The following is a 24,849-nucleotide window of genomic DNA, read 5'->3' as shown; positions in this document are numbered from 1 at the left end:
CCCCTCAGAAAACTGATGGCAGAGGGAACCCCTGTCCTTCTCCCCCTCCCTTTCCAGGTGCTGATCGTGACCATGGCAACGGATGAAGGGGCTGGATGCCAGACTCCGCAGCAGAAGGCTCCCCAAACACACCCAAATACTGGAGGTCGGATAGGGGGCAGAAGGAGTCCCTCCCAGCCGGAGTAGGATGGCAGAGGCCGCGCCCCCTGGACACACAGAAAGACCCAGAGGGTGGGGGAGGGACACAGCCACAAAGAGGCTTCCCTCCTGCTGGGATCTGGTTGGGGTCTGGGGAAATGAATGGGGGACACGGTGGCAGAGGCCCCCACCCTAGGCACAACCCTAAGGAGGGGGCGGAGAGTGCAGGCCCAGATTGGAAACAGATGGGGCCACCATGCCAGGCCGGAGACACCCGATCCACAGGGGTGGGTGGAAAGGGGGGGGGAGAGGGAGGGGCGGCCCCAACCAGGCAGCCAATCCGGGCCGCGCTTCAGCCCGGTGTGAGTTTGAAAACTCCAGGGTTGAGGCAGGGAACTGGAGGCCCCTTGGGTTCTGGGAGCTTGGGAGGTGTTCAGGGAGGGGCAGAGACCTGGATAGAGAGCCAAGGGCCACCGCAGGGAACCGGCTCCCCCATCTGCTCCTCTCCCTGGTGAAAATGCCACTTGGATGAATCCCATAGCTAACATGTATTGAGCTCCTAGTGTATACAAAGTGCTGTGCCTCCTGAAGCCACACCCACACCACCCCCATTCTCCACAGGGGTTAGCAGTGGAAGAGACAGGTTACTTGCCCAAGGCCAGGAAGAGCAGGGGCTGGAACCAAGGTTTGGGTCTAGAGGATGAGCCCTTACCCACAATGCTGCAGGAGGCCTGGAGCAGGAAAAGGACAAATGGAGAAATTGCTACAAATTTAAAGTATCCAGGGGCAAAGGACAGGGGCTTTGATGGGGACACAGGCAGGTGTGGGAGCCCAGAGGAGGCCCTGATAAGGGTTCAGGGACAACTCACTTCCCATGGTGGCCCATCCACACTCTGCTATGGGCTGTAGAGGATCCATTCCCCATCTCTCCCCAGCACCGTAGGCCTGGTATTTTGCCCCTTCCTGACCTGTGCCTCAGTTCCCCCCTCTGCAAAACTGTATAATGCCACCCCCCCCCCCGGCACTGGGGAGGCCTGCACTGGAGTTCTCAAAGCACCAGGGGCCCAGTAGGTTTTCTGTGAATGTCTGGATATAGACTCTACAGAGCACACAGTGGGTGCTGCTAAACACGAGATACCCCAATATCTCCACTCCCCCACAGCCCCAACTGTGGGAGGCACATAGTAGGTGCTTCCAGGCACAATACGTGGAACCCCAGCACGATGTGAAACACACAGGAGGTGCTCTGGGTCAACGAGATCTGGAGGCACATAGTAGGTGCTTCCAGGCACAATACATGGAACCCCAGCACGATGTGGAACACACAGGAGGTGCTCTGGGTCAACGAGATCTGGAATCAAGCAGTGTTACCTTACCCAGCTTAGGAGGGCACACAGGGGGCCCTCAGGAAATGCCACCAACACAGTGGGTGCTTTGCTTGCATTAGTGGGGGGATGGCCCAGGCACAGGGCTCACACACTCCCAGGAATGAATCCAAGCACAGCCCATAGGACCTCAAGGAAGAACCTGCACCTCCAGGCCTCAGTTTTCCCATCTGTAATAAAAACCAGGTGCACAATGGTGCTCGAGGAACCAGAGATGTCAGGACATCCCGGGCTCTGTGACCTGGGGAGGAAGTGCCTGTCTATGGGTTGTCTAGGACCCAGGGGATGCTGGCTGAGGACCTGCCAGCCGCCCCCTCAGCTGGCCCTGCCTTCTCAGGGCCTGTTGCCCACATCTGCCTGAAGATGACCTCTTGCCTCCATGCAGTGGCAGTGGCCGAAGTGGGCTGCGAACAAGCCACCCCCACGGGAGAGGGGGAGAGATCCGGGCCAGGAATGAGGCCTGCATCTCGTCTACCGCAGCTGGGCGCCACCCCCCCCCTTTCCTCATGGCTCTAATCACCCCGTACATTAACTGCCTGGTCACAGGCCTGCCTCTGCCCCCAGACTGCGACCTCCAAGAGCTGGGCAGGGTCCCCATCTTGATCAGAGCACATACTCTGTGCCGGGTCCCCAGCACCCAGCAAGAGGAGGTTCTCAGCAAACCTCCACAGAAACAGCCAGGCCCCTCCTCCCCCAGGACAGCCTTCTCCAACCTCATTCTCCTCTGGGGGTGACAGTGTGCGATGCCTTCATCACAAAGCGGGTGTCCGCACCCACCCTTTTTTAAACAAAAATTTCTGAGCACCTTCTCTGCACCAGGACTGGCTGAGGCACGCAGTGACTAGGACTGGCAAGGGTCCCTGCCCTCACAGAGCTGATGCTCCCTCCGGTGAGGGCGGCAGAAGGGAAACAGAAAACTAAAATACACCAAGGGTCAGTGAGTAGCAAGCGCTATGAAGATGGACAAAGCAGGGGGTGGGGTGGATGCAGCCTTAAAAAGGGAGGCCCAGGAGTGAGGTGGTGACATCTGACCTAAGAAGAGAACTTAAGAAGTTACGGCAGGTGTGCGAAGGAAGGGCAATACTGGCCCTGGGGCAGGACCGTGAACAGGAAGGGGGCCTGTGTGGCTGGAGCAGGGTGAGCAAGGGGGAGAGAAGAGAGGGGAGGGGAGGGTGGGAAGGGGAGGGGTCAGGTCACGCAGGGCCTTGGGGGCCCCCCAGGGAAGGACTTGGGAGGTAGGAGCCCTGAGGGCAGTGGGCAGAAGAGGAGCGGGACCTGACTTGGGTGCTCACAGGCACCTCTGGCCACTGCAAGGGCACTGTGGGGGGCAGGGGAAGCCAGAGGGGAGGGGAGTGCACATACTCAGGGCAGCAGTGAGAGGGACATTCTGCATAGATTCTAAAGGCAGATCCAATGGAACTCTCTCCAAAGGACCAGTGGTGGGACAAAAATTAAAGCTCAAAGATGACTATAAGGTTTTAGGCCTGAGCAACTGGAAGGTTAAGGGCTGCCACCTCCGGGAAGCCCTCCCTGACTGCTTTGCCCACCCAGTGCCTTTGAGGACTGACCCCAGAAGCCCCCAAACATTCGGCTGATGTGTCCTCTATTTACAGCAGGCGGCAGCTGCCCTTGGGGAGAAGCATGGGGCTAGATCACATCAGCCTCTACAGCTGGGACATTTGTGGGTAATTGTTTTTTTCAAAATAACTTTTATTCTAATTATAAAATAGGCACATGCAGCAGAAAATGAGAGAAAGTCAGACTAAAGAAGAAAATAAAAGCTGCCCACAATCCACCCCTTTCCTGGAAAGAAAATGTGAGCATGGGGTCCTTTTCACTCATTCTTTCTACAAACATTGTTTGAGTACCTACTATGTGCCACGGTAACGGGGACACAGCAGTGGGCATGACAGAGCCAGCTCTCCTGCCTCAAGACAAGGGAGGGAGACAGACACCCGTAGGGAAACCGTTACTGTCAAACTCGGAATGCTGGACAGTGCTAAGAGATTCCCAAAAGAAAAGAAAATGCACAGTGAGGCTCTGGAAGCCTGGAGGGAGGGGCCGGGGTGCTTCTCAGAGGACCTGGAGAAGGCAACAAGTCAGACACACAAACACCTCTGAAAACAGTGTTTCAAGCAGGAGAAACAGCAAGTGCAAAGGTCCTGAGGCCAACTGCTTTCTTCCAGTCTTTCTTCTACGTGTGCAATTGGTACTTTCTGAAATGGAGATCACCATGATGAGACCATCTGCCTGTGTCCAGCCCACAGAGTTTAATCGGTTTCCACTTGTTCGACATTACAAACTGCCACACTGAGAGATACGTTCACACATGAACCTGCGGCCTGTTACTTCCTGCACAGAAGTTCCAACCAACAGGTGCTTGTCGGATGTTCTGCAGCCTTTGATACCTGCCCTGATGTGGTGCCCTTTGGCAAAACCACACACACCTGGGTAGGACACCCCCACTCCTATCCCTCTCCCAACCTGTCCCACTGCCCTCACAGTTGGGGCCAAAATCTCTCAAAGTTTCACTTACAGACAGCCACCAAACTCTACACCCTTGGGATCCAGAGTGAGGGAGAAACTGACTGGGCAGCTCCAGGGATCCCCTCCCTTCCACCCAGCACAGCACTCACAGCCCAAGGAAGTGAGCGTGTGCCAACCAGCCAGAAGCCCACCCCACCCAAACTTACATCACGGTCCTGACGCCACGTGTGCCAGCCAGCTACCCCACAGTGGGCACACTGCCCGCTACAGACATGCCCCAGCTCCTCACCTGCCCTTTTCACCTTCCAGCTCCCCCAAGCCCAGGTACCTCCCTCTTTCCAGAGAAACCCAGATGCCTTCAGGCACAGCTGGATCCAGATGCACCTGCTCTTCCCAGGTTCTCCCCTTCTCAGATGATGGCAGCTCCATCCTTCCAGAGGCGCAGGCTAGAACCTAGGGGCCAGCCCTGACTCTTCTTCCCTCACCTGCACATGTTGCTGGTCTGCAAATACCCTCAAGTGTAGCTCTTAAATTTCTCATGCACTTGTCCATCTTTCTCCATGTGCCTTCTTACCTTATCTAGCTTCCAGGACTATCCCCCTGGACCAATCGCCTCTGCCCTGGTCCCCCAGCTCTTGCCTTCACTCTACACAGTCTGTCCTCCCCACAGTAGCCAAAGGGCACCTGTGAGCACCTGAGTCCCGGGTCATGTACCTCCTCTGCCCACAGCCCTCCAGGTCTCCCAACTCCTTAGGGATTAAAGCCCAAGCCCTAGCCAAATCCCACAAGGCCCTAAACAATCTGCCCCCATGCCCTCCCACCCTCACCTCCTTCCCTTTCCTCCTGGTGCACGCTCCACTCCTGCCACATGGCCTCCTCCCTGCTCCTGCAACCACCAGCCACTGTCCAGCCTCTAGGCCTTTGCACAGGCTATTCCCTCTGCCTGGAATACCCTTCCTCCACATTTTCATGGCTCATTCCTTCTCACCATTCGGTCACCCTCAAATATCACCTCACGGACACCTAACTGATCACCCCAGTTCAGAGAGCAGCCCCATCATCCTTTACCACACATTCCTCAATTGTTTTTTTCCTTTTTGGCACTTCCATCCGAAATTACAGGGTGGAGCAAAAGGTAGATTCACAGTGTCCTGACTGGTGTGACTCAGGTGGTTGGGTGTCCAGCCACAAAGTGAAAGGTCGCCAGTTCCCGTCCAGGTCAGGGTGCATGCTGGAGTTGCGGGTTCGGTCCCCAGCCAGGTCGAGTACGAGAGGCAACCCATCAATGTTTCTCTCACACCGATGTTTCTCTCCCTCTATCTCTCCCTCCCTTCTCCTCTCTTTAAAAATAAATACAGTCTTTTTAAAAAGTAGGTTTACACTTGTGAGTACATGAAAAACACAGAGTTTATTCTTCTGTTCTTCTATTATTTTTCATACAAACAACTGCAAACTTACTTTTGCCCTGCCCTGCACTTACCTCTTCTTGACCGTCTAACCCAGTCTCATCCAATAGGGACCAACAGCCACGTATGACTAGTTGAATAAAATGTAACAAAATCCAAAATCAGTTCCTCAGTCAAGACGGCTGAGCGCCCCACACCCGAGGCTCACGGCCACAGCAGTGGCGCAGATGGAGCGCATTTCCACCACCACAGAGAGATCTGTGGAGGCTCTGCTGGGGACGGAGCCAGGAGGGTGGGACTGCGTTGGCTTTGGTCACTGCTGGGTCCTGGGGTCAGGCACACAGAAGGTGGTCAATAAACGGTCTCCAAATAAGTGAATGAACAAATGAAAGATGTGCAAAGCCTGGAGCAGCTGATTTGCAGGACACGGCAGAGGCTGGCAGGTGCCACCATCAGCCACAAGTCCACCAGCTGGGGTTTGCAGCTGGGCCTCCCTGACCTGCCGTCCAGGTGCTCTCTGGGGGCGACTCCAGCCCCGAGGGCAGAAATTTGTAAAAAGCTGCCCTGGCAACCACCAGACTCCGTGCTGCAGCCCAGCTCCAACATGCTGACAGAGCCAGAAGCAGGGGCGGAGGAGCCAGGTCCCCTACCAGGCCCACCACCATCCCCCCCACCTTGCACCTTCCCTGGCTCTGGCCACACCCTCTCTGCAAGGTGCCTCTGTGATCGCCAGGTCCCCAGGGAGTGCATGGTGCTGCCACACGCCCCCTCCTTGCGCCTGACTGCTGCAACATGCCAATCGCCTCATTAATCTTTCATTCAACTGGCTCATGCCTTTCCCTTAAACCAGAGATTTTCAACCAGTGGGCCCCAAGGATTGTTAAAACATGCAATAGCTGACCATTTAGTCAGGGGCCCTGACCTCTTTTCCCTCAGATTGTCAAATAAAAAAATGACAAGAGCCAACACAACAATAACCATTTGGTGTGAATGCCCTGTCTTGAACCATAAATATATACTATAGGTCATATAATACAGTTGCATCTTATTGGTCATGTTCCATAATAAGACTGTGTCTGATTGGTTAATACTTGGTAGCAACAATCCTCATATATAAGTACAGACATCTGGTTTTTGAAAAAGACACTTCGGAGCAAAAAGGGTAGGTAATTACTATTATTATTTTTGGTAAGTCAATCAAAATTATACCTGTTTTTTGTCAGATTGGCAAAAAATATAACACTTTTTTGGTGTGCCACAGAATTTTAGTAATTAGTTTATGTGTACTATGAGATGAAAAAGGTTGAAAATCACTGCCTTGAACTAATTTCCTTTAGAAACTAACTCGATAATGCACAGCTCTAACTGCCCAGCCTTGAAAGTCACCCGAAAAATTGTTACAATGAAAATATGAACAGAGTTCTCCCATGTTCCCTGGATACTGCTGCTGAAGGCAGCAGCCGGAGTGGGATTTGGTTAGGAAGAGACTGGCAGGTGTTGGCTTACTGATCGCCCGCACCTGAGTCTTTCTCCTTGACCTGTCCCATGTGAGCGGAAAGAAGAGTCGTTGCTAGCCTGCGCAGCTATGTGGCACGGGACACCCCCTCCACAGGTCACCCCAAAACAGCTTCATTCTGGGGTCAGCCACCGGACCTTAGAAATCACGGCCCAGAGGAGGCAGGTGGACAAGGCTCTCGACCCAGCTCCATCCCCAGGGAGTTATGTAGCCCTGAGCAAGTCCTCGACACTCTCTGGGCCTCAGTTTCCCTACCTGTACAGAGGAAAATTGTTTTTTTTAGTGCCTGAGGTTGACTTCTGTGGCTTCAAGGCCTTTGAAATCTGGGAAACTGAGGCACAGGCCAGCGAGGTCCCCAGGGCAGGGCTTGGAGCAGCCCCTGACTGACCTCCCGAGTGAGGTGGGACCTGGCCTTGGTCACCACACAAACCTCAGCAGCCACCCTGCGCCAGGCACTATCCCGAGTTCCGAGGACACAGCAGGGGCCCAGGCAGACAGCCTCCCAGGGCTCCTCTCCGGGGAAGGCGGGTGGCAGACAAGGCAGCCCCGCAAGACAGGGGTGAGGAGGGAGTGCTGGGCAGAGGACACAGCACAGGCCAAGGCCAAGTTCTAGGGAGAGAGAGGTGCCTGGTAGCTGAGAAATGGGACTACAGGTGGAAGGGGTGCGGGGCAAGTCACCTGAGGGATGAATATAGTCACGGCATGAACCATCACCACACTCCTGTAGATACTCTCCTTGCGTGCCTCGCCTGCTTTTACAGAGCCCCGACGGTGCACCAGGCTCCGGGCCGAGCACCGGCGGCATGGGACGACCCAGGCAGCCCCAGCCCCGTCTTAAGGAGTTCACCGGCCTGTGGGGGAGGGACACGGGCTCAGGCAGTTAGAGATCAGAGCTGTGCTGGAGCATGCCTCTGGCCTGCGAATGAGGCAGGCTTCCAGGAAGAGGAAATACCTAAAATGTGAAGAAAGAGTAGAAACTGGGAGAGGAGACCTAAGGAGCACTGGACAAAATGGAGGAGGTGAGAACAGAAACCCCGGGCTGAGTCCCAGTCACGTCCCACGGGGGAGGAGACAGGGGCTAGGGGGCTAGCTTCTGGGGTGGCGGGGGTGGGGCAGGCCTGCTGTGCAAACGCAGGTGCAGGTGACAACCTCTCTGCTCCCCAGGCTCTCAAGACCAGGGGGAAGGTGACATGTTTAGACAGGGGTTTGGATCTAGACCCATTGCCATCTCCCCCGAGACTACTAAAAACGCTCTTTAATTTAGCACTTAGTATGGGAAAAGCATTCAGAACTGAGCCGGGCACATAGTAGGTGCTCAAGGAACACACTGGCTATTATTCCTGACTCTTTCTGAAGGCCAGGCATACATAAGCAGCTTGTTGAATACCCTCAATAAATGGTATTAATAAATGGTAGTATTGTCCCCACTTTTCAGTTAAGGAAACTGAGGCACGGAGGTTGGGCCCAACTTCTCACCACTAATGAATGACAGAACAGGAACCTGAACTCGAGCTTGTTCTCAGCCCCTCCCCAGACCACTCATCTGAGCCTCGGTTTTCCCTCCCAGGCCTCACCCTCCTGCCTCGCTTGGGAGGATGAGGTCCCAGAATTCACAGCGTCCCGCACTGAGCCCATCTGTGACTCGCAGCCATCACATGGCTGGGGCTGGCAGCCACCCGGAGGCACCAGGATGGACCACGGGCTCCCAAAGCAGTGTTTTATCATCATTACTATTAATTGTCCTCTAGCAGCTGCCCCTGGCACCGGGAGCTGCAAGGAGGCAGAGGCGTGGGCACAGATGGTGGCTGGGGTTCAGCAACTGTCCTGGAGGACTCGGCCCCAGGCCTCTGCACCGTCTATCCCACCGCCAGGGCTACTGCCCCCAGAAACCCACCTGTCTGCCTCCCTCACCACCTCTGTTTGCAGTGGACCCCTGCCGGGAGGCCTCCAGCACCCCCTACTCGAAATTCTGCCTTCCCTCTGGCTCTCCCCTTTCCCTGTCTGAATTCTTTTTCCTAGAGCGACGCCCCACCCTGACACTGGATGTGGTTTTTCTTCTGTGCTGTGTTTACGCTCCACCTCCCCCACTAAACTGCAAACTGCAAGAGGACAGGGGACGTGTCCTTTGAAGTTACTCGGGCCTGGACCAACAGCAGCTGGCACACAGTAGACGTGAATGCCGCGGAAGGGAGCGTCCTCCTTCCCTCAGAGCGACCTCTGCTGTCAGCCTGCGTGGAGCTCCGCAGAGCTTTCCCGCGCAGCCACAGACCAAAGGTAGCACTCGAGCACAGAGTGGGCTTTTAAGTGGAAATTGCATCATCCTGCTTGTGTCGTTTCCTAACTTGCATTTTTTCCACATGACACTGGACACACGTTCCTGTGTGTGACCCCTCTTTTCACCTGCCTCCCAGCCTCCTCCAGTGACAAGGCTGGGCCATTCACGAGGGTCCCCCAGTGCGTGCCCGCGGCAGACCTCTGCACCCGTGCCTCCCGGGCCCTCGGGGAAGCATCTGTCTCTCTCAGTGCTGAGAGGCGGAAGGATGTCTTCGCATTCCCTTTGTAGCTTCACATGAGCTACAAACGGCACCTCTAGAAATTTATCTGACAGACACATTCCCCTGAAATGACACATGTAGAAAGTTGTCAGAGCAAGACTTGAAATAACACAAGAGCCTGTCCATAGTGGATCGGCTAAGAGTGGAACGGTACGACAGAGCAGATAATGCCCCCCCAAATCAGTATCTCTTGGCGTTATGAGAGTAGTTCCACAGGTGTGAAAAGGAATGGGGAAGCTAGATGTACAATTATGAAATTACTTTTACAATCTTGCATTTTTAAACTGCGGGGGGGGGGGGACACTCACCAAGGGACAGAACAGCACGTAAAGGACGCTACCATTCGCTCAAACCAAGGAGTGGAACTCCGCCCACCTCTGAGTGTGAACAGGAGAACCCTACGTAACTGCACTGGCCAAAACGGCAGCCATCAGCCACACAAGGCTGTTTACATTTAAATGGAATGAAGTAGCCCCGGCTGGTGTGGCTCAGTGGATTGAGTGCGGGCCTGCAAACCAAAGGGTCGCCAGTTCAATTCCCAGTCGGGGCACACGCCTGGGTTGCAGGCCAGGTCCCCAGGAGGGGGCGCATGAGAGGCAACCACACATTGATATGTCTCTCCCTCTTTCTCCTTCCATTCCCCTCTCTGTAAAAATAAACAAATAAAATCTTTTAAAAAATAATAAATGGAATGGGGTAGAATACAATAGAAAATTGAAGTCCTCAGTTGCATGGGCCACATTTCGAATGCGTAAGAGGACATTTGGTTAGTGGCTACTTTGTTAGAAAGTACAGGTAGAGAACATTTCTATCAATGCATGAAAATTCTACTGGACTGATGCAGAACTGGGTGGCAAGCTACAACCCACAGGCCAAATCTGGCCCGCCAACTGTTTGTGTAAATAAAGCTTTATTGGCACATGGCCACGCCTATTCATCCCCTATTGTCTCTGGCTGCCTTCTCGCTACAAGAGCAGAGTTGAGTAAGTAGTACAAACAGGACCCTCCAGCTGGCAAAGCCAAAAAGATTTACTATCTGGCCCTTTGCAGAAAAAACCTGCTGACCTCTGCTTCTGGGAAGGAGTGGGGACAGAGCTGAGGATCCAGGGGGCAGTGGAGGCTCTCCACTGTGCATGCTTCTGCGCATGCTCAACGGTGCCCCACGCATGTGCACGATCTGGCCAGAAGCACACATTAAAAATGAGAGATGGTGAAAAGCGGCAACGCGTCTTTATTCTCCTGCCAGTGGTGCCCGGAGAGCCGGACCCCTGTCGCTGCCGTGCCAGATATTACCAGCTCCAGACCACCGTGCCAAGGGGATGGGCAAAAAATGGTTATCTCGTTGTTTTAACCTGCATCTCCTGGGAATCTTTAAATATAGATAACCCTAACCCTAACCCTAACCCTTCCACTCATCCATCGACCACAGTCTCTTAAAGAACAGAGGGCAGGGACCCTGTCCACCTCAATCGCCACAGCGTCCCCTGCATCCATGCTGGGCCTGGTAAACACTAGAAGCCTAATAAATGCACATGAGGACTGAGGGCACTGGGCCTGCATGACAAGGCTGGCGGTGGGCATGGAATGCCAAGCTGAGCTTCCCTAAGGTCGTGCCCCCTCGGGACACGGGGCCAGCCTGGCCCCCGGGCTGGCCAGAACAGCCCGTCCCTTGCGCAGGAGCCGGGCGCATCCTCCCTGGGGGCAGCACTCAGCAGCGGGGAAATGGGCGGGGGTCCTGCTGCTGCGGGGGTGGCGGGACCCTCAGGCTCCAGACCTGGAGAGAAATTATATATTCATCAGAATCTTAAACAAAAGCCCCACAGCAGCCTGTCAGCCAGGCTCTGGCTTTTATGGTAATCAGCGATGAATTACCCACAATGCCTGGCCAAGCGCAAGTGGTTCTTGGCCCAGATCCTAAACTAATTTTTATATGTTCGTGTGTATATAATTTTGCTCCCTCCCATTCCTCTTCCATCAGTAGTGGGGCTGGGGGCTGGGCAGGGCCAGAGGGAACCCTGGGCGTAAGGCAGAGGGTGCTCATCCAGTCCCTTAAGCCCACCTGGCAGCAGCCCAGGGCCCAAAGCGCGTGGAGAGGGGAGGTGGGCGTGAAGCCAGAGCCAAGGGAAGCCTAGAAACCACCAAGAACCGAAGCTGGCAAGCCCGGGGGTGGGAGACACGAGGAAAAGAAGAAAGAGGAGCCAGGAGGGCAGGAGAGGGAGCACAGGCCCATGAGTGGGGTCTAACCCCTGCCACGTGCTCTGTGGCCTAGGCACAGGCCTCGGCCTCTCTGGGCTTCAGTCTCTGTGTCTGCAAACCAGGCCCCCTTTGCATCCCAAACTGGTGTCCTCCGTGAATCTCTAAATTTCCACCCCAGAAGAGCCCCAGTGGAGCTTAAAGCTGGCAAAGCCCCAAGCCGCCCTAAAGGTGTGGCCGGGCGCTATTCTCAGTGCTTGCAACACAGGCCGAGAGAAGAATGTGCCTCACTGAGGGCGCCAGCTCGAGTGCCGCACAGGGACACGGGCCTCAGGTCACACCTGCCGCCTCCAGGGAGAACCAGCCCCTTTGCCTTCTGGGAACCTCCGTGGCTGTCCTGTGACAGACAGGTCCCCTCGCCTGCCCGTCTTGTCCTTGCAGGTGCTCAGGTCAAAGAGGCAGGACTCCTTTGGCTCCTTTCGCTCCCACCCTCACCCAACCACTAGACCAATCCCACTGGCTTTTGTGAATAATCCTTCCAGGACCCACCCACTTACCCCCCCTCCTCTGCCTCCATCTGGTTCAGCCCCTGCCACCTCCCACCTGGACTAGTGCAGTCAGCTCCACCCTGGTCCCCTGGCCCCGCAGTCTGTCCTCCTCGCGGTGGCAAAAACACCTGAGCACGCCGGGCCGAGTCCCATCTCTTCTCTGCTCACAGCCACCCAGGGTTCCCACCCCGCTGAAGCTAAAAGCCCAAGTTCTCCCCGAAGCCCACAAGGCTGTGTACCACCTGCTCCACCCTCTCTTCCCTCTTTCCTCTCATTCACTCTCCTCCAGCCACACAGACTGCCTTGCTGTTCTTCCAATGACCCAGGCACAGGCCAGTCTCAGAGCCCATGTGTGGACTGTTCCCTCTGCCAGGAACACCTTTCCTCCAGAACTCCACACGGTTCACTTCCTCACCTCCTGCTAGTCTTTACTGAAATGCCACCTCCTCAGAGAGGCCCACCCTGATTCAGTAGGCAGAACAGCCCCTCCTTATCACCTACCCCTTTCCCTGGCTTCATTTTTCTTAAAGGCATGGCATCCAGTAGGCCCTTAATAAATGTTCAGTTTATTTATTTGTGTGTTGTCCTTCTCCCCGCTATACTCTGTGAGGACAGGGCTTTTTCCTCTTTTTCAGCAAAGCTCTGTTCCCAGGGCCCGGATCAGGGCCCGGCACACAGGAGGTGCTCAGTGAATACCCACTGGTGAGTCTAGACCCCCCAGCAGGGTCCTGGGCCCAAAAAAGGCACTGTGACCGTTTTCTGAACTCTCAGAAGAAGCTTATCTCAGGGTCCAACAGAAAACTTCAGAGCTGAACCGTCCCCCGGGGGAATGGGTGGGCCGAGGCACTGGCTGCTGCAGCTGGCTCAGCGGGAGCAGCCGAGAGCAGACGAAGGAAGAAGAAAACCACGCCCGCCCCACAAAGCTGCAGCGGGCAGGCCTGCACTGGCTCACCAGTGACCGGAGGAGTGGAGACGGTAAACACTCTTGGGAGGTGACCAGGCGGAATCCAGCGAGTGCTAATGTGGGCGCAGGACATGTGGAAACGGGAAGAGGGGAACAACAGAGCTACATCTACTGATGCTAAAATAACAGTAGCAATAATGAGAATAATCGCTAATATTTGAAGACCATGTATTAAGTGCTAGGCACTGTTCCAAATGCTTTACACATAACATCTCACCTAATTCTCTTGCTTTCACAAACGAGGAAATCAACCTCTCAGAGAGGTCAGGACATTTGCTCAAGATCCCACAGCTCAGATGTGGCAGAGTGGGATATGTGGTGGCGAAGCCTGCCAGCAGCCACGCCCCGTGGCTGGAACACAGTAGGTGCCCAATAAATGCTATGGAGATGTCCAAGGGCGAAGGGAGCTGAGGCAGGGCACGCAGCCGCAGGTGGCAATGTTGGGATTGGTGGGCAGTCGGTTTGGTGCTCGCTGGGGGGAGGCGGAGGGCCTGAGCAAGCAACTCGCACACACAGGGAGCAGGGCCTCAGGGAGCAAGGCGGCTGGCTCGGAGGATAACAATTGGCTGCCAGTCTCATTTCCTCCTGTGACAGAGATGGGCAGGCCTGGCCAGGGCCCACGGCTGGCTGAGAGCCAGGGTCAGCGGGGACCTCCCCAACCTGTCACCCATGATGTGTTCATCAAGAGCAAGGGGAATGTCATAACCATCTGGGGTGGGCGGCAGGAGGCATGAAGGGGTGCTTCTTGGGTGGGGGAGGGAGAGCCTGGCCGAAGGTCAATGTAGCTAGCCCCCCCTCCCCGCAAACCTGTTTTCCTTCTCTGCCTCAGTTGGACCCACCCACATTTAACCTGTTTACAGAGAACCGTACAGTGAGAGGTCCAAGAACACAGGTTTGATGTGAGCTCAGTTCCAGGCTCTGCTCCTTGCTTACTGGGTGACCTTCAGCAAACCATTTCCCATCTATGAACCTCAGTTTCCCCATCTATGAAATGGAGTTGTCACTTCCTGGCCTGGGACAACCTTCCCAGGCCACAGACTTGACATTCACAGCCGCCCTGAGTCTGAATTTTGGTTTAACCTCCTCCCAGTTCTGTGGACTCAGGCAAGTGTTTTAAACAATTGGGTCTGCTTTTCTTCATCTGTTAAAGGCTCCTTGTTTGCACCCCTGGGTCGAGCAATGCCTGAAGCTGGCCTATGCCAGCACCAGCCTTCTCTGTTACAGAACCAATCAACTCGTCTGCTTTTATATTAAAGTTTGATTTGGGTTTCTTTTCCTTTCCAGCTGCAGGCCCACTGTATGTCTGAGGCTGAAGCCTCATCACTAGCCAGGCAAGGGACTGAGGGTGTGAACCTACTCAACAACTTGTTGAAGGGCTTCAGACGGACCTAAACCTCCAGGTCTCAGGTCTTTCAAAACCGTCAGCAGAGAGCAACACCCACATGGGTGCCATCATCCCGATCTGGGACTCAGAGCAGCACAAGAGGCAAGATTAAACAACCACTTCACCTTGAGGGCGCACTGTGACTTTGTACGCAAAGGGAAGTCTGCCAACACTGTTCCCTCTACCTGGAACACCCTTCTGTCCCTACTACTCAGTTAACTCCTACTCAACCTCTACATCTTAGATCAGTATCCGCCTCCTCCAGGAAGCCTTTCCTGACCTCCCCTCCCATGTTTTCTTCCCTTCCTCCATCCTAGTTACCAGTCTGGCAATTTCTATACTTCACCGAGTTTAAGGTATATTGTTATTTTACGCATCAACAAGAGAAAAAAAAGTTGCCAACTAAACTGGACATGACTTCTTTACACAATTATCATTTGATAGCTACTGAAAGAGTTTTATAAACCTCTTTGAAGAGAGATTTTGATCACTTTTCTCTCCTGAACTAGGTACAAAATGGAAAATGTAAGTAAAATACAAGGTTCAAGCTTTCCCCAAACTCCTGTGTCCCAAGCCCAACTCTTCTGAGCGGCTTCCCACCCCAGACTTGCCCGTATGGGGTGTGCACACAGCACCAGGAGCCTGGCATCTCCCCGGGGCGGCTGCCCAGGGCCTTCCCTCCGAGCTGCTGACCCCCCGAAGGTCTCCACAGAAGGCACCGACGACGGCTGGGGTTCCGGCCAACGCTCAGGCGGCCCGAACACCGTGGTCTGTCACCTGACACTTGAGGCTGCAGTGACCAAGGCAGGAAGAACCACTCTGACTAAACCTGCCTGGGGCATAGCAGGCGTTCGAAAAAACATTAGCGGATGAACAAACACATGTCACAGAAAATGAGAGTTCAGAGAGGTCAGGCACTGGTCACAAGTCACACAGCTTAGCAAGAGGTGAGGGCAGACTTTGAACTGAGGTCTCACAGAACTGCCAGCTTTGCACTGGTCCATGCAGCTGACAGCCTTACAATGTACTTATTTTCCTAAAACAGGACAGGGTGTGGCTCCTGACCGACCTCTGAACTAAGAAAACTAACCCCACACAGCCTGTAAATGCATGTGGCTGACCTATAAATTAAGAAGGAGCAATGGCTATTCAGTGCTCAGGGAGCAAGCTGTAGCCTAGCCAAACCCAGAAGCGGGTCAGCTTGGCTGGCGACCCTGCCACCTTGCCACATCAAGCTGTGCAGCACTTGTCAGGTGACTCAGCCTCTCTGGGCCTCAGTGTTCTCATCTGTTAAATGGGTGTAAGAGTCTCTCCCTTACAGCTACTGTGAAGGTGAAACCCACAAAAAGCACACAAGAATTCTGCCTGCGAATTCTATCCCAAATCTGACACTTCTCCCCTCTCCTGTCTCCACCTGGCCCAGTTTCATCATCACCTACAGGGATCAGCGCTGTCCCTTCTGCCCATCTCCCTGCCCGGTCCCCCCACCCTCCCACCAGGTAGTTACCACCCCCCCAGCAGCCACCAGAGGGCACCTGTGAGCATCTGAGTCTGGACCCATCCCTCTTCTGACCATAACCCTCCAGGGCTCCCACCTCCCAAGGGGTGAGAGCCCAAGTCCTTTCCCACAGCCCGCTAGGCCCTGCACAACCTGTCCCTTCCCCTGCTCGCTCACTCTCCTGCAGCCACACGGGCCTCCTCACTGCTCCTCCAACATGCCAGCCCTGGTCCTGCCCCAGGGCCCTTTCAGAGGCTGTAGCCTCTGCCCCGCACATTCTTCCCCCACATACCCACCTGCTGCCCTCCCTCACCTCCATCTGGCCTTTACTCAAACTGTCACCTCCTCAATGAAGCTGCCCCTACAACCCATTTAAAATGACAGTCCTCATCCTACTCTCAAATCCCTTTTTTCCTTTCTTGCTTTCTCTTATCAGCATCTAACATGACACATTTTGCTTATTGTCTCTCTCCCATCAGAACATGAGCCCCACAAAGGCAAGCACTTCCTCCCCAGCATAGAGTCCAGCACACAGTAGGTGTCCGAGAAACTCCCCGGACAGCTGAAGGCACAGGTGTGGGAGAGGCAGTGGCTGTAGCTGAGCCAGCCACTGGACCTGCTAATGCCGGAAGCGTCCACGCCCCCTCCAGTGGGGGCCCTTCCTGTCCCCACCTCTGAGCCATCCCTGGACTCTGCCCTCTGCCCCCTTTCCTGAACCTCCAGCCCCAGTCTGAGCCGCCCCACGGCCCGACACCTGCTGAGCAAACACAGGAAGCAGGGGCCTCTGCATGGTGACTGGGCTGGGCATGTCCCTCCGGCCAGTTTAATCCCTGCCCTGGTGAGAGAGAGAGCCCTACGGTTGATCCAGGGCCTCGAGGTGGAAAGCAGATCGACTGGAGAAGTGTCCATCTCACCGACTCCATCCCCATCCCCAGGAAGAGCCAGCCCACAGAAGACACCTGATAAATAGTTATCAGATAAATGTGCCGTTTTCAAGCACCACCTCACCCTCACTCTGAGCCCAGTGCCGCTCTAAGGGGTTGACCCCTAGTAACCCACTGGATCCTCCTGAGGCCCCTGGCGGGCAGGGGTCATCAGTATCCCCATTTTACAGATGGGGACCTGACGCCAGGTGGTGAAACCACAGCAAATAAGGAACAGAGCTGGAACTTGAACCCAGGCCACCTGGCCCCAGGGTCCAGTTCTTCTTAAAAAAAAAATATATATTATTTATTGTTAGGCAGTGGAAAGGACAGAGAAAGAGGGAAACATCAATGTGTGGCTGCCTCACATGCACCCCCTGCTAGGGAACTGACCTGCAACCCAGGCATGTGCTCTGACTGGGAATCGAACCAGCGACCCTTTGATTTGCAGGATGATACTCAATCCACTGAGCTACACCAGCGAGGGCAGAGGTCCAGTTCTTAACCACTAATTTACGTGGTCTCAATAAATGACAAGAATAAAAGATAAGAAAATGCCTATAATTTCTACAGAATATCAGCTGTGTACGGAGGCTCAGGGAGCTTCAGCCATTTGCCTAAGTCCCGATATGTCCCCAGTTCACAGACAGGTACACTGAGGCTCGGAGACAGGCTATGCTTGCCTGAGATCTCACAGCCAGCCAGAGGCAGAGCTGGGACTCGCACTCAGGGCTTCCCAACCAGTCTCGGGAATGCAGGCCTGAGCTGGCACAGGCCTGCCTACAGCAGGAGCTCTCGGCTCTGCAGACCAGGCACCCCTCCACAGCTGTGCCTCCATGGAGTGTCCACAGGGACACACAGAGCAAAACCCAAATGACAAGTGTGGGGATGGGAAAGTAGCCCTGTGGGTGACTGGGCTTCTTCGGGCATAAAAGAGGGGTGAAAAAAACCACCTAACACCAACTGTATTTTTAAAAATCCCTCAGCAGTAAGAAGACCGGCCCATCAGCAAGGCGTCATATCCGTGGGCGGGCAGAGGCCCCGGAAGGCTCACAGGGACACGGCTATTTTAAAGGGGCTATTTTGGGAGGCCAAGGTGAGAACGTGGGGGCGAGAGAAAGGATCAGGAGCGGCCGCTGGGGCCGACTCTGCCCGCCTGGACTGGCCAACTGGTTGGGGGGCAGGGTGAAAAGGGAGAGCTTGGGAGCCACCTGCTTGGCACAAGTGTAGGCACTGCCTCCAGCCCGGCGGAAGGCCTCGGGCCTCGTTCCTTCCTCTGTGAATGAGCCCTGCCCTGCGCAGGGGCTGCTGTGGGCACAGCAGAGAAGATGGGCAAAAACGCCTCCCCAGGAACTCCCGGCCAGAGCAGGAGGCAGATGATGAGTAAGATGCACACAACATGGGGATGGTGACAAGGGCTTTGAGTAAAGGCAGAGCAGCAAAGGGCGGATGAGTAGCTGGGTAGAGAGGCAAATTTTGCAAATCTTAAGAAGGTCAGAGGAAGCTTTACTTAAAAATGAGCAGTGCCCTGGCTGGTGTGGCTCAGTGCATTGAGTGCCGGCCTGAGAACCAAAGGGTGGCTGGTTTGATTCCCAGTCAGAGCACGTGCCTGGATTAGGGGCCAGGTCCACAGTTGAGGGCACACGAGAGGCAACTGATCGATGTATCTCATGTACATCAATGTTTCCCTCCTTCTCCTCCCCTTCCCCTCTAAGTATAAATAAATGAAATCTTTTAAAAAATGGGCAGAGACCTGAAGGAGACAAGAAAAGCACCATTTCCTAAGGCCCGTACAATGCTGTTGTTAGGATCAAGTGGGGCTGCAGGTGCAAAAAACTCACGTAAGAGGCATAATTTCTCTCTTTATATCAAATAAGTGTCTAGGTTGGCCTTTCAGGGCTATTGTGTCCACCCCACAATGATTGGAGCCCAGGCTCCTTCCATCTCTTTGATTTCCCCATTCTTAACCATGATTCTTGCCTCGTGGTCTAAAATGGCTGCCTGAGTGCCTACCATCCCCTCCATATTCCAGCTGGCAGTCGTAGGAAGGAGCATGCGCCATCTCCCTTTGAAGGCATTTTCAGAAAATTCTGCTTATTTATCCCACTGGTCAGAATTGAATCATACAGCACAGACATGCAAAGTACACTGGAAAATGTTTTGTTTTGTTTTTCACCAGGTGGTCTTGCACCCAGATAAGTCATAGGATTCAACTACTGTGGAGAAGGGAAGGATCACTGGGACACCCTGCCACAAACACACGGCCCAATGGGGTCAGGTCGTAGGTTCCAAACCGGTGCATCTGGGACACTCTGGCCTGGGAAGCAGAGATGGAAGTCACTGGAGCCAGCTCCCTGCCTCCACACCAGGATGGTTTTCATGCACCCCAGGGCCCACCTCCCCCAGATTCCAAGGGCAGAGCCAGTGCTGGCAGCTGGAGCTAAGGCTGTGTCTGGGGGGCCTCCTGACGGCAGGGCTGCACCCCTGGTCTGTGGTCCCCCAGCACCAGGGCCCCTGGCACCAGGCGTCTGTCCCCCACCTCCTCCTGCCAGCCTGGTGAGGACGCCTGACCAATTCATCTCCTTCTCCTCAGTAAACAACTGTCAGGGAAAATAAATAGTTTTTAATAGGCTCATTAATTGAATTCAGGGAGAAATAACCTTCTCCCCAGGCTGTTAGGAAGGAATACTCAGAGGCAGACAATAAAGTCCCAGCCATGCCGTCAGAAGGCAGGAGGGGACCTGGCTCCCCAGAGGCTGGGAAACCCCCGAACGGCTCCAGCCATGCTCAGTCACAGTGACTCGACCGGAAGGGGGCCACCCTGCCCGGGGTGCTTCCTCGCCTGCTGCCGGTCGAAGTCACCGGCGGGGCTAACGCAGCTTTAATGTCGCAGCGGCCCTCGGCCTCTGCTCTAAGCCTGTGGCAGAAGCCAAATGATTCAATGGTTTTTCTCCTCCTCCCATCCCTTTTTTGTAAGGTTCCCCCTGCTTGTGTCAAAGATATACCAGATTCCCGTTCACAAGAATAAGACAAAGTTTTCTCTTTTAAGTTTTAAAAGAGAATGAATGGGTGTAAAGAATTCTACTCAGTCATTAGCCGGACCAGGCAGCCGGGGCAAAAGCGCATGTCGGAGCAAATGACTGAGATTTGGGCGGTGTCCCGCAGAGCCCTGCACAGGGAGTCCAGAGGCCTCAACGGAGCTGGCAGGGTGACCTCAGAACGGACCCCCCCCAGTACCTGCTGAAGCCACACTGGTGTGACTTGGTTTCTCCACCATGGTTCAGGTAGTTCCGGGGAAGGCCCCCTGCCAGCGTCAACCACGGCGTCAGCCTGGCCTGCGGTTTCACCTGCCCAGGGCTTGACATTGGCTCCTGCCAGCCCGCTCTTGGCACTGCAGCAGGAGGCTCAGGCATGACTCCACATCCTTGAGAGAAGCCAGACTTGGCCCATCTGCTCCTTGGCACCCCCAAACCCTACTCCCAAAGCCCTGTATACAGGTTCCCCCAATTCGCTCCCACAGGGCATTAGTCATCACGCTGCACCACACGATATTTATGCATGCCCACACTTTCCAGGCATGCTCAGTATGGATCTTCCGAGCCACTCGAGACAGTCCCATACCCATTTTACAGATGGGCAGGCTGAGGCCCTGGCAGGTAGATCCAATTGCCCAGGGTCACACTGTGCATGAGGCCAAGCCAAACTCCAATGTGGGTTCTTCAAATGTCAAATGTGATCCCTAAAAGAAAGCCTAGCCTGTTCCAGGGGGCTCCTTCAGTGTCTTCTCCAACAATCTGGCCAGACACAACATATACCAAATGAACATCAGAGTAACTGAGTCTTAAAATCACCTGGCCCAGCGACTATGCACTTTTGGGGTCCCCACTCCTTTGGGCTTCTCCCAAGAGACAGGAAATGTCACGGACTGTTTCAGGGTTCCCTGACCCCCACCCTCAAAACCCATGGCTTTCAATGGCCACTCATCACTGCTTCTGTGCCAGACCCCTCAGACACGCAACAGCTCAGAGACGGCAAGTGAGCAGCCAAAGGCACACAGCAGCACCTGCACTTGGGACTGGGTCTCCCTGCCAGGACGGAGCAAGCTGGGCAGGGGTGTCCGAGCTGCTGAGGCAGGGCTTCCCCAGCCGTGGCCCACCTAACTGGGACAACTAGTGTGGGACACTGGTGGCTGCAGAATGAGCAAGAGGCAGGGGGAGAGGACAGGGAGGCTGGCAGGGACTTTGCTGCCAAGAGAGGAGTTTGAGTGTGCTGTTCAGAGAAGCAAAGCGACTTCCCTAAAGCCACACAGCTTGTGAGAGGTAAAAACAGATTCTGAAGCAGACCTGGCCAACAGCAACGTCCGCCTCTCTGCTCCACTCACCACTGCCGTGGGAAGCGGCCTTCTAGCTCCATAACCGCTCCATAACGGCGGGGCCCAGCGCAAAATCAAACTGCAGGGTAACCAGAAATTAAGAATTTCAAGAAAAACAGCAGAGCACTAAACCGAGTGCAGAGCCCTCTGACCCCCCACAAGCACAGAAAGGACACCTTAGTCTGGCCGGGGGTGAGGCAGCCCCGACAAAAGGCTCCAGCCACTCCAGTTCCCCGGCCCCACCAGTGCCTAGGCTCCCCCGTCTGCAAGTTGGGCAGCCGCTGCCACCTCTCAGGGCTGCTCTCAGAAGAAAGAGAAGATGCAAATGAAGCCGGAGCCCAGGGCCAGGCAGGCAGTGCGGCTCCATGACAGGGAGGTCACCTCCCCTCCACTGTAGTCGCTGGGAAATGGTAGGTATGTGGCTCCATCCTCATCCCCCTTGTTTTTCATGGCGGGGGGGGGGGGGTGGCAGTGAAGAGACAGTCATTCAGCCCCCGTGTGTGCACCCCGGGTGCCTGGCACCATGTCAGCGTGACACCATTTAATCCCCAATGACGCAGCAGGCAAGCTCTGTCCCCACTTCACAGATGGGGAAACCAAGGCTGGGGGAAGGGAATAATGGGTTACCTCACACAGCAGGGAAAGACTGGGGTCAGAATTCAAAATCGGAGAGCTCGGGCTTCCAAAAGCCCTCCCCCCATGGGGACAGAGTCTAGGCCCCCAGGGCCAGGTGGGACAAAAGAGGGAAAAACAAACCTGGATGTAACAGCCCCACCCTGTTCCTGATCCAGCACCATCACCAGAGACCCCGGCTGTTCCCGACTTCTGGAATCCACATGTCTGGGCGATTACCCACTTCCGATAATTGACTGGGCAGCGGGCCGGGACAGGTGCACAGAGAAAACCCATCAGTAATCTCAGTGTTCAAGTCCAACAGGACCCTGTGGACCGACCATAGGGGGTGGACATCCACACACAAGCTGACCGCCAGATTTCTCAGGCTGTCATGGGTCCTGAGCATGAATCAGGGTCTGCTCATCGGCCCTGCTGACCCTGAGGCTGGGCCATTCCCTGTGGGGGGCCTCCCCGGGCACTGTGAGGTATTGAGCAGCACCCCTGGCTCCCATCCACTCAATGCCAGGAGCACCCCAGATGTTCCCAGACTTTGCCATGTGTCCCCCGGGGAGCAAAATCGCCCCTGGTTGCAAACCACTGCAACAGATTCCGCTGCTGATCCCCACACCCGAGCCTCAGGAGCGAACAGGTATGTTCTGGAAAAGATGCGAGTGCGAGGAACAGGTCCTGCAGCCAGAAGATAATTCACAGCCCTGCCCCGCGGGACCAGCCGGCTTTTTCTGCACAGCATTTAATTTAAGTCAAGTTTATCATTATGACCAATATTAATATAATCAGAGCCAACGTTTATTGAGCGCGGATATTGGCCCGGGCCCTGCTCTCGGCCCTCCCGTGAGTGGCTGGGCTGGTGCCGTTAAACAGCCCGTCGGGGCGACTTCAAACCCTGCATCCACCCTCCAGCCGATGGACCAGAGGCTCAGCAACGGCAAGGGAGGTGATTCCAGGTGACACAACCGGCAAATGCAGGTGTTTTAAGAAAAAGAAAGATCCAAGGATGTAAAATAGGGCGATTTCATAGGAAATGCAGATTTCTGGTTTCTCTCAGAACAACTGGCAGATCTGGCTGTGGAGCCATTCAGGGGCGCCCAGGAAGCTGGGGGGCCAGCCCAGCCCACACCGTCCACTGGCACCACTGCCAGGCCCTGGTGGGCACTGGGGTTTGAGAATGATGGTCCTGCCACATCTTTCTGCCTCAGTTTACCCCTCCGGACTGATGTGAGGGGACCCTGCCCACTCTCCAGTGGGGCCTTCTGCCTCGTGTGTCTGCTTCCCTCCCCTGCAGCCGCACAGCCACAGGGCCTCCCCCGGCTCTGTGCTCACTGCCCCCAGCACCTGTTCATCCGTCTCCCTCCAGGTCTCAGCTCAGAGGGCATCTCAGAAAGCTCCTCCCTGTCCCCCCACCACAGACAAAATAGTGGCCAGGCGATATACTAGGGGCCACCGGATTTTCAGTCTCAGAACCCTGCTGTAGTCAATGTTTTTCCTTCTTATTTATGTGCTCACTATCTCCGCCAATACACTGCAGGGTCCAAGGACCCAGCTTCCCTTGTTCACTGCTATGTCCCCAAAATTTCATTTTTATTTGGTATTAATTTTTAAAAAGAGAAAGTACTTACAAAGCGTTTTCCCTCTTCCAGGCTTAGTTCACATGCCCCTTGCAATAATCCTATCATGACTGATGCAATGCCAAAACACCCATTTTACAGACGAGGAAACTGAGGCACAGGACAGCTACATAACTAGTCCGAGGTCTCATAGCTGGTGAGCAACAGAGCTGGAGTTGGAACCCAGAGTCTGGCTCTCAAGTTGTCTGGCAGCTGGCACTCAACAAACACTGACTGCCTGAAGGAGTGAATCGGCGAATGAAAGGATGGATGGATGTGGCACATGGAGCTTGTATACTGACCCTCTCCTGAGCACCCTCAGTCCGAGCTGCAACCGCACAGCCTTGAAGCCTCCCTGACAGCCGCCGCGCCCCCCTCCCCCCCGGCACTCACTCAAAGCTGCCGCAGATCCTGGCAGCTGGGGGCCCTCGCCTGGGTCCCAGGAGCACCCAGAGCCTTCCGAGGCAGCCTCACCTGGCCTCCCGTGGCTCAGATCCTGCCAGGCGCCTGGCTCGGCCCTGCTGCAGAAGTGGGGCAGCCTTGATTAGGCAGCCAGTCACGAGGAACGCCCCAGTTTGCGATGACTGAGTCACCACAACATATCTTCCATGCTGGACCCCATGGAGGATGGGGGCTGCTGGGGAGCCCCCGTCAGGCAGGTCCCACTGAGGACCAATCCACAGCTTTCCGCATGTGAACTCACGTAAACCCCTCGACAGCCCTGAGAGCTGGGTGCCGTCACTCTCCATCCGCCAGATGTGACAGTGGAAACACAGAGAGGTTGAGCAACTTGCCTCAGGTCACAGAGATGACCAGTGGCCAAGCTGAGATTCGAACCCAGGCAGCTGCAGTGCAGCATCCATGCTTTTCTGTCACCCTGAGGAAGGCAGCTGGGTGCCCCAGAGCCTCCGCAGTGACTCGGAGGCGCCCCCAGCAGGTGAAATGTCATCAAAACGACTTTTGTGTCTACGGAGCAGAGCACCCGACTCTGCAGCAATTAAGACTTCGGGTTCTGGCATCTGTGGACCCTGGGCCAGATTCCTCACTCTGTTACTCATGAGCGGTGTGACCCTAGGCCAATGAAGATCCCTCCCTGTGCCTCAGTTTCCCTCTCTGAAAAAGGGGGCTCCAAACACCGCGACGGAGCTCATGGGGCATGTGAAGGTTAAAGGCATGAGGACACGCCTTACGTGCTTACTCAGCAGAGGGCCTGGCACGGGGCGCCAACTCCAAGTAAGTC

At 55.1% G+C, this 24,849-nt stretch overlaps 1 protein-coding gene across 11 annotated transcripts in view; it reads right to left on the bottom strand.

Moving 5' to 3' along the window:
• PTPRS (protein tyrosine phosphatase receptor type S) overlaps window positions 1–24,849 on the bottom strand; it is a 95,776-nt gene that overhangs the window by 65,212 nt on the left and 5,715 nt on the right. The gene's annotated exons all lie outside the window — the stretch shown is intronic.

The sequence above is a fragment of the Phyllostomus hastatus genome, unplaced genomic scaffold (assembly GCF_019186645.2).
Source record: "Phyllostomus hastatus isolate PE091 unplaced genomic scaffold, TTU_PhHast_1.1 phas_contig_159, whole genome shotgun sequence".
In the NCBI taxonomy this organism is placed as follows: domain Eukaryota; kingdom Metazoa; phylum Chordata; class Mammalia; order Chiroptera; family Phyllostomidae; genus Phyllostomus; species Phyllostomus hastatus.
This window is presented reverse-complemented; position numbering and strand designations above follow the sequence as displayed.